We start from the raw sequence: 10,049 nt of genomic DNA on the forward strand, positions 1-10,049 counted from the left end.
ATGGTTAGTTATACCATTACACTTGACAGAGGTTAAGAGATGTCAAGACTCATTTAGAGGAAAGGACTCTTTAACACTATAGGACTAACAACCTACTGGACCTCTTGGCTGATTAGCTGCAGTGTGCTAAGAGGCTCATGCAATCACACACATTTAACACAATGACAATACGACATGTCATGGCACACAAGAGTCCTTTTCTCGAGATGTTCCGATATAATGCTGCGACACCTCTGCTTCTTGTTTCTTCCTCACTCTGTCGAGAAAGCTGTGACTGTAACAGCCAATGTCCACTCTCTCACATGAGCAAGCAATACCACGGGGTGTTCAGCTGAAGGTATGGATCTCATACACTATTAGCAGAGGTGTGATGAGCCCAGTGGTCTCTCATAGGAAGGCCTGGCGCTACAGAAATGGATTTCTCACACTTCAGATAAGTGATGGGCATATGGACAACAAGGTGTCAGCTCATGTACTCATGTCTTACAATGTGCGAGGGACACAATATGCTTTCATCAAACAGTTTTCTAAAATACATATATTATAAAACATTACAAACACATACAATACAAGTAAGTCAGACTAAAACTAATAACCCTTTCGTACTGCCTTTATATACATTTGTAACTAATTTTATGTCAACATTTATTTCCAAATGATGTATTTTTAGGTAAAATGATACGTCACTAAACTTGACCAGTCTGAATATAGTTAAGTTAAATGGATGAAAATCTTTTTTTTACAGTATTATTTCTTCAATAATATGATCTTTCAAGGTTAAAACATCAATGTAAAACCCTTGTGTCAAATATCATCGCAGATTATGTGGCTTTACGGATCCATGAAGCCAATTATTCCATAGGGTCAACATCTATGGCCTTCCAGCCCAGAAGCAGGAGCCTTTATAATGTATTGAGATATTGGTACCTCCATCTTTTGGCAGATACTTCAGCAAACACTGTGCTGGCTCCATCCTGGAAGCTTCCTCAACCTGAGACTAATGACTGGGTAAGTACCAACCATGGAGGAGAGAAAAGCTCGCAAACAAAACTTTCATATCTGTATCCCCAGGATTTTTGATTTAATGTTCTAATCGATGAGTCCCGCAGGCAAAAACAAAAAGGGAGCGAGATTAAAGACCTGCAAAAGTAGACACGCAATATTTATCAATCCTTCTTCCTCTGGGCTGTGATGTAGAAAATGTGAGGATGCAGGGAATGGCTGACAGTGATAAAGAGAGGAAGGAACAGATAGGGTTGTTGGGGTGTGGATGACGGTTCTCCACACCTTCGCTCGGCTCCTTCGCTTTGCCTCTCTCGAAAATGTTTTTATTAGCCCTGTCAGGTTGCAATTTGCCTAACTGCAAATACACACAGCAGGCTTAATTAAGAATTTTTGACCAGGGAGACTGTCAAGTCCGGAAACATTAAGGAGATGAAACCAGGTGTCGTAAAGATAGATGGACACAAAAATGGAAGGATGAGGGACGAGGAGAACAGAAAGAAGGGAGGGGGAGGAGTGCTTGTGGAGTACAACAACGTGGTATTCTTCTGTTGCTCTGGGCGTCCAATTGAGATGGGGAGGAAAACATAGGGGACAAACGATTTTTTATGCATTAACAGCCTGGCGGAGGAGAGCAATAACAAGGATGAGATCGGCACTAAAATGTTTGACATCCTGCATAGAGATCAATGCAAGTCCAGCTTCACACATTAACACGCCGTACACACGTATCACCACACATCCGCCTGCGATACCGCTACAGATAACATAGCCTGCACCCCAAGGATGGATCAATTGGAACTCCCTATCAAATGCTGAGATAAAGGTGTGATAGTACTAGTAATTTTGTAGAGTTAATTGGTGAGGTGGACCATATGTTGAAAAACTGATATTTTGTGGGGTCCAAGACAACATTGGACCCCATTGAGTTCAACAAAAGAAGGAAAGTCATACAGGTTGGAAATGACATGAGGGTTAGTGAATAAATTTTTTGGTGAATTGGCCATCTAAAAAGAAGAATGAAGAAAAAACAGACATTCAAGTTTTGGATTTCTGTGCAAAAATGATTCCTTATTGATAGACTTTGACATAGGGGCTGAACAAACAGTGATTAAAGTTCACATAATGTGTTTTGGCAACACAGTTTAAGGAGGCAAACTATGCCCCATGAGTCAGCCAATCCCACAATGCACCAGAACTGTTTCAAAACTGGCAAGTGTGAGGAGACAAACAAGATCACCTGCTTCCAGGAGGAGCATTCATCTTCGTAACAGAAGATTTCAAAAGCCTGCGTTTCACAGTCAGCCCCCACCACCTCTCTCTTTCTTCCTCGTTCGCTTTCTCTCAATTCCCCCAACTCCATCCAATGAAAATCAATAACCTATTGATCAGTTCCCTCCATTTCCATTATGCCCCGACGACAAAAGAGCCTGCGATTGTTGCGGCAAAATTATATGCTTTTCATCTATTTTGCAAATGACTAACTTGCAAAACTCATAGTGTACTTGAATGGGATAAAATGTCTGGTAAAAGTTAAGCACATGTCAAATCAATCCAAGGAATTGAGGATGCGTTGAGGAGCAAAGCTTATGAAGATGATTGTGTGGTGTCTGGCGATTCAAGGATTTTATTAAAAATGGAAAAAACTGTATTTGATTTTGAGTTTTCTGCTTTAATGTTGGCACCCCCCTTCCTTACCCCCATAAAACACATCCAAAGAATCACTCACTCACACACACACACACACACACACACACACACCACAGACAATGCTACAGGCAAAATCAATATTTCAAGAAAGAAAGGGAATATTTTTAGCCATGTTTGATACAAAATGTTTGGATAAATCATGACTGTGGTAAACTAAGGGAATCTGAAGTGAAAAAAAATAAAGGATGCAAAACAAAGAGCCAGAGAGCATCTAGACGATCCCTAGAATAGAAACTGGAGATTTCAGCGGATCAGCATTAAGGGTCAGTGGGACATTATGCAGGAAGCAGCTCTAGTATGCACAACATGTAGATGTACAGAGCTTAGTTGGAGAAGACAGTCTGTAAAGGCAAAATATGTTTATTTTCAAGAAATTTCAAGTGGCAAAAAATAAAATCTGATAATATCGGTTTTGTTAAAGAAAAAAAAAGAAAGAAAGAAAAATACTATTTTAATTAACAATGTCCTTATACCTTTCTGCCTTGAACGTGGTAGTTGCATTGCTGTCTGGTCAGAAAGCTCTCGGATTTCATCAAAAAACATCTCAATTTGTGTTCTGAAGATGAACAAAGGTCTTACGGGTTTCGAATGACAGGGTGAGTAATTAATGACAGAATTTCCATTTTTTGGGTGAACTATCCCTGTAAGTATAAGACACAGAGATGACACAGAAAAACAATATAGGCTATGCCATTGCTATTTTCATGAAACTTTTGGACCCCATTGACTTACAACATATAGACAAAACCACAGAAACTTCAGGCTATATATCTTCTTTTGTGTTCTGAATAAGAACAAAAAACATGGATGGAACTAAGTGAGGGTGTATGATGACAGAATTTTCATTCTATACTTTTAAAATGGAAAAAAAGATTGAGGAAAATAACAGACCTTAAAATTATATATTTAAAAAAAATTATATATAACATTTAATGTCTTTATGTTGTACATCTTTTTTTCTAACTTGTATATGTGGTGACGAGGAAGAGTATTTTGGGAGTTAAGTTCATACAACTCCCTTGTAATTTGCCGATTTGATTGACTCCATCCAATGCTGAGCACTGTCAGTCAGCACCCAGTCCACCTACTATTGGCTGAGGAGGTCCATTGATTCAATGACACCTGCTCTGATTAGACAAATATATGGAAGAGGTGAGGACATTGATTTATCTGCGGTATTAGGAGATCAATTAATCCCCATTGTGTGTGCCAGCACAGATAGAAACCAGTGTCTTATTGCTTATGGCTTGTTTCTGCATGGCGAATAAGGATCCCCATTCCAACTCAAACTCAACTCCGATCTGATTGAAACATGTATCCTGATAGCATACACTTCCGGGCCTCATCTGGTCCAAATATGGCTGAGTTCTGGCAGTGGCAGAGGTCATTTGGGCCAGATTTAGCCCACAGACATCAAGTGGGTTTTAGTGTCAGTTCTGGCTTGTTGTATTTGGGCCAGATATGGCCCATGTGTGACAAACCAGTTTTGTCTGGCCCATATAATGTCACCCACGCCATGTCTGAGATGTGGCCCAGATCCGGTTCAGTTGTGGCTAACATCTGTCAGCCAGACTCAGGTTGAGTCAAAGCCGTCATTCCACCCGGTAAGTGGGGCAGAAGAATGTGGGAGATGTGGGCCAAAACATGAAATTTGCTATCTGGGTAGCTATTTCAGGGCTACCACACGGGCAACATATAGAGCTATCAAAAACAGCCAATAATAAGAAAGAACGAAATAAAGAAAGAACGGACAAAACAGCGGGTTGGGGATGGGGGTGTTGATTCCTACTTTTCAGTTTAAATAAAGATTGGCGCTAGATAAGGGCCATTAATGGAGGAATCAGACAGGCCTTGCTATGTAGGACAAGAGCAGACTGCAGGGAGGTGAGTGGAAGGATCAATACACAGTCGATACACTCAACACTGCTCAGTGAAGACACACACTGCGGGGTGTGAGCGCACGCGCATGCGTATGTGTGGCTTGCAGGGGGGGCATCTATTCGGATCTGTTCAACCGGGTTGCGAATTGTGAATTGCAAGTTTTCAAAAATCCCCGTCACTTGGGACGTCTTCGAGGCAGGTGGACGGACAGTTTTAAGGTCACTCTGAAAATGGCGGCGATAAATGTTTCAGCAGAGGCAGGTAACGGAGTAACGGATGCTGGGAGAAAAACGGTTTTAAACCGAGTTTAAAGATTACAGTCTGATTTTGGCGTCAATAGCTTTCTCCCTCTCTATTTCTGTGGGTCATTCTCTCCTTTCCCCCTCACTCTCACCGGAATTGATCGAGTATGCCTTTTCAATCCATCTCTCCTTCGCCTGTCGCCTAGCAACCGCTGTTTCTCGGCTGTGGAGGCTGGGAATGGTTTTCCCCTCTATTTCTCTCCCAGTCTAAAGCCTCGTGTTGAAGGCTGAAGGTGCGCGCATTCACACACGCACACAGATATTGATGACTCTAAATTCACTGCTCTATCAGGAGTTATTACATGCTATAAATGAAAACAATTTGCAACATACAGTGTGTTGACTTGGCATATTAGTATAATGCTGAATATGATTATTTTAAGACCACAAAACTATATGCATGTTCTTTTTGTTCACATATAAGGGTTTTGACAATCCAAAATTCAGTTTTGACATTAATTAATTAATTTTAACTATAAGATAGTCCAAGCAAGCTTGTTCCAAAATTACCTACATTTCTAACACAGATGTGTGATGAATGTAAAGTATAACAAAATATTCAATTTTAAATCTTATTATAATATGTGAACTAATAATAGCTAGAAGAACAAAAACGATAATAATAAAACATTAACAATCAGGCTATCAGTGCGGTTTCAATAAATTACAATAAAAACTATTATGATCGATCACTGATAATATTGCAACATTATTAATTCGGTTGATGGATGTTTTTGTTATTTTTACAGTGTAAATTATACTCATATAAAGGAAAAGCAGTGATATGACATTTACATAGTATCACTATCAGAAAAAAGGTACAAAAGCTGTCACTGGTCGTTTCAAAAGGGATACTTTTGTACCTTTTAGGTACTGATATGTACACTTATATATGTATCTTTAAGGTACCAATATGGACCTTATTGTGGCAGAACTTAAATAGTTTGTAATTTAACTGGAAATAAAATATAGGTCTAAATATTAATATACAGCAGGAAATTGGGTCGTTTTCAACCCAGCAGTTTTTAGAGTGTACCTGAGATAGAGATGTTGCAGGATCATCTCATATTTTTGTTGCTGCGTTTCACATACTTCCAGACTTACAGAAACATAAACATAATTTTGATTCGGAAAAATAAGAGGTCAGATAAAAAAGGAAAGCATATGACATCTTTGAAACACAATAATCGATTAAATCGATCATATTTAAATTACAATGCTGGCTATCCGTATAGGGCTGAGACAGAAGGCAGAGACATTCCTGGGTGTTTAAAAATATTTATAATTCGGCGTGCAGCTGTACATTAAGAAAAAAGGAGATATTAGATATGAAAATAGTAGCCTATAGCTACATAGGGAAAAACGTGCGATATAAAAACTCCTATATATAAAAAAAGCTTATATGTGTGTTAATTTTGAAAATATCAAATAAGCCCAAATTGAGGGTAAAATGAGGGTAGGCCTAAATATATTTTGATTTTATATGAGAAAAGGAAAATTTGTAAAAGTCTAATAATGTATTTATTAATCTTTATCTTTATTTTTTTTTAAGTTATTTTTACAACTGTATTTTTGTTTTTAGATAAACTGACATTTATGAAATAGCAACAAAGACAAAACGTAGCCTATATGACATGTATAATTTTTTTAATACTCGAAACTATTTGATATATATTTAATAGCCTATTATTTGAAGTATTACAAACTAAATTACAGAATGCACATTTGAAGCATGAAATAAGACGCGGACTAAAATACATCCTGATTTTTATTTTTATTTTTCTAAACAAATAGTTTTAAATGCCGCGTTTGGCTAAAATGGGTCATTTTCTGATGGAAAGCTTTATAGGGGTCCCTGAGATCTCTGCCATACCAATCGATCAGAATGCGGATATATCGATCAGAGACCAGAGCCATAGATCACATGCTCTCTTTTGCAGAGCACTTTAAATACACAGGTCTCTAAACACACGGAACACACTGACAGTTCGGTTCTACATGCAGAGCAGGGCTCGGTCTTATAAGATGATATTATCATCGCAAGATACTTTAACCGTTGAGTTTAATAACCAATAACTGAAAGTGGTTCACAGACTGAATGTATTTAACGTTCAAAGGTGCGTTTATAATTCTTATCAAAAGGAAACATGAATTAACGAACAAAAAGAACTTCCTATATCAAAACAACCACAGCCGCACAAAAATATAAAGGTAATTATTCATATATATATATATATATATATATATATATATATATATATATATATATATATATTTGCAGTGTAGAACATACATTTTTTATTTGAAATAATGTATTCGATATATGTAAATTCTTAATATATCGTGTCTAGAGTTCTATAATACCTATATCGTATGAATACCTGCGCGTTGTTCAATAATCTCTGAAACAGAAATTATTATTGTTTTAGCAATAAATAAAACTTTTCGAGTTACTACAAGAATATATGAAAAGATTTAAAGATCTTGTTTATAATTTAAGTTAAAACGACATTGCAACAAAATAATTTGCTCTACTTTTTGCTTCACGTTTTAATTTAAGTATTAAAGCACAAGATACAAGTGTTTGGTTAACAATTATACTATAATAGATCAAAACGTCGTGATTTTTTAAAAACAAAGTTTTAAGGTGGAATGAGGTGTTACAGATCCAAATCATGATGACATTATTGTCCGAGAAGAAAATACATTTCAAGTCTCACCTAACTCCGTCCTGCAACAGGACTGCTTGACTTCTGCCAATAAACCGATTCAAGTAAATTTACTTTAGGGTGTGATCGATCAGCCGAGTGATACTACTAATGCAGTCAAGCAAATTTGAGTCTATCTTTGTCACACTTTGTGATAGAAACTGATCAGACCCATAGAAAGAATCATTGGACTTCAAAAGCACACTAAACACAGACCTTTTTATCAACAGTAAACACTTTTAAATGAACACCTTCCCATATCCGAATGACAGGATTAAAATACAGTAACTAAGGAAATATATTAATTAAATTATTAAATATATGAGAAATACATTTAAAGAAAATTATTATTATTATTTTTTAAAGAAACTTAAAAGGTTCGAAGATTGACAAGTTAACATTTTTGTTGTACCTACTTTATTTGTGCTCTTTGAATATTTCAGGGTAATTCGTTCCCATAAATATTGATTGTTGATTATTTGAAGTCCTAATGCAATTTAAAATAATCATTTGTCATTATGGCCGAGATTAATTTTCAAGAGATTATTTCTGACAAATATTTCTCAACCTAAAGTGTAAATGGCTATTTCATGATATAAAATATACAGATACATCATTATAATGCAACCGGTGCACACTCTTATATTAAGCAATTGTGTTTTTCGAGTCACACTCTTAGAAATGGAAAAATAAAATATTGAGTCTCTATGGCTTTCCTAGTCTCTATTTGGATATCGACAGCTTTAATATTTCATATATGTGAGCCACAGGGTACGTCTAGCTCATTTGAATATTCGAGCGAAAATTAAATCATGGTCTGCTCTCTAATAATTTATGCAGCTAGTACAATGTTACATTATATGCTCCTAGACATTATTCAGAGAATCAAAACAGTGTTACTATAGAACAGTACAAAACTTTGCCCCCTGAAGATTTCAATTTCTGTTGAGTAGATTTTAAATATGCAGTATGGGCGACCTCTCCACCCCACGCAAGGCCCACACAAATAATTACAATTAAAAAATCAGTATAAAATGTGTCATATTAAAACAAAGACGAATGTGTTTCTAGGTGAGCATTTGGTCAAAAACATTTTTTACAATTTAAACAGGCCACCTCCTGAAATCTCACTGAAATAGCCTACTTTTTCCCCCTTATATTTATATATCGAAAAAAGGTTGATTCATATTATCAAAAGTATGTACAATCTTATTCACAACGTGTTTGGCAAGTTTATACAATTTAATACGATAAACCATTGACATTCTTTCCTAACTTTATTATTTATCGCCTTTTTTATATTATGTTTACTCTTAGCAAATATAATAACTTGTAAATATATCGACAGGTAGGTAAAGGCACTGTATAGGCTTCAGTATACTTTGTGTCAATATCATAAATGAAACAATATGTAGAAAACGTATAAAACTGACTGTAGATGTCCTCACCAGTAGACGCATCAGCTGTTACCGCTCATCTCTACATTAAACCGCATTCAATTATCCTATCATAGCAGAGCGTGATTTTGTAAATGGCAAGGAACAAATCAATGCAATAATCAATTGGTGGTTGTGTCCAGCTATATGAGCCAGAAATATCTGAACCCTTTATAGCTATAGCACACTCGGCCGCCACATAACATTATCCTTTCACTGACCCTTGAGGTACAGTAGGCTAATTTAGATGTTTGGAATTAATATAGCATCCAAAAATAGCCTACAATGAACACTGGAGTTAAGGATTATGTTGCATATGGTCAATTGCCAACTAGTTACTTCACAGCTACTTAATATCTACATAAAATCAAATTTGAAGTGAATGAGAATAGAAATAGTCATGGCACCGCGAGTAAAAATTTGTAAGGCTGCAGCTAACAGATTTGTGAGCGGCCTAATTTATTTTCAATAACACTGATTGCAATAAGAATCAGCAATCCCAAAGGACAAGGCTGTTTTTTTCTAATGTCATGGTCCTATTCACTATTATAATAAAATTATAATTTCCTATCCGGATATTTGCAGTGAGGTTTAAAAGTTAAGCTAATAGGCTAGTTGTATTGTTGCTTTGGGTCTTTTACACACACACACAGAGATAAATGTTATGCTGTTCCTCATCCAGCGATTAAGATCCAGTAAAATTCGACTGAAAAGGAAGTGGTCTTTTTCTGTCTTACCTATAAATATATCGATGTTTTTCTTCCGTTGTATTTCTTGACGGAAATAAATAGTCAAATAAATGAGTAGGCCTATGATAGACAGTGACAATGAGGATTCCCCCTTCGCGAGTCCATTCTTAGAGAAAACAAATATGTTACATTTATTGCCCATCCCATTCTAATAGATCAATGTATTGATCGATGACTGAGTGCATTAATAATAGGCGTGAACCGGAAGTGATCATCTGGGGAAAAAACAGTAACAGCTAAGCATTGTCGTATTCATTTCAT

Source organism: Carassius carassius, chromosome 16 (assembly GCF_963082965.1).
Source record: "Carassius carassius chromosome 16, fCarCar2.1, whole genome shotgun sequence".
NCBI classification, from domain to species: domain Eukaryota; kingdom Metazoa; phylum Chordata; class Actinopteri; order Cypriniformes; family Cyprinidae; genus Carassius; species Carassius carassius.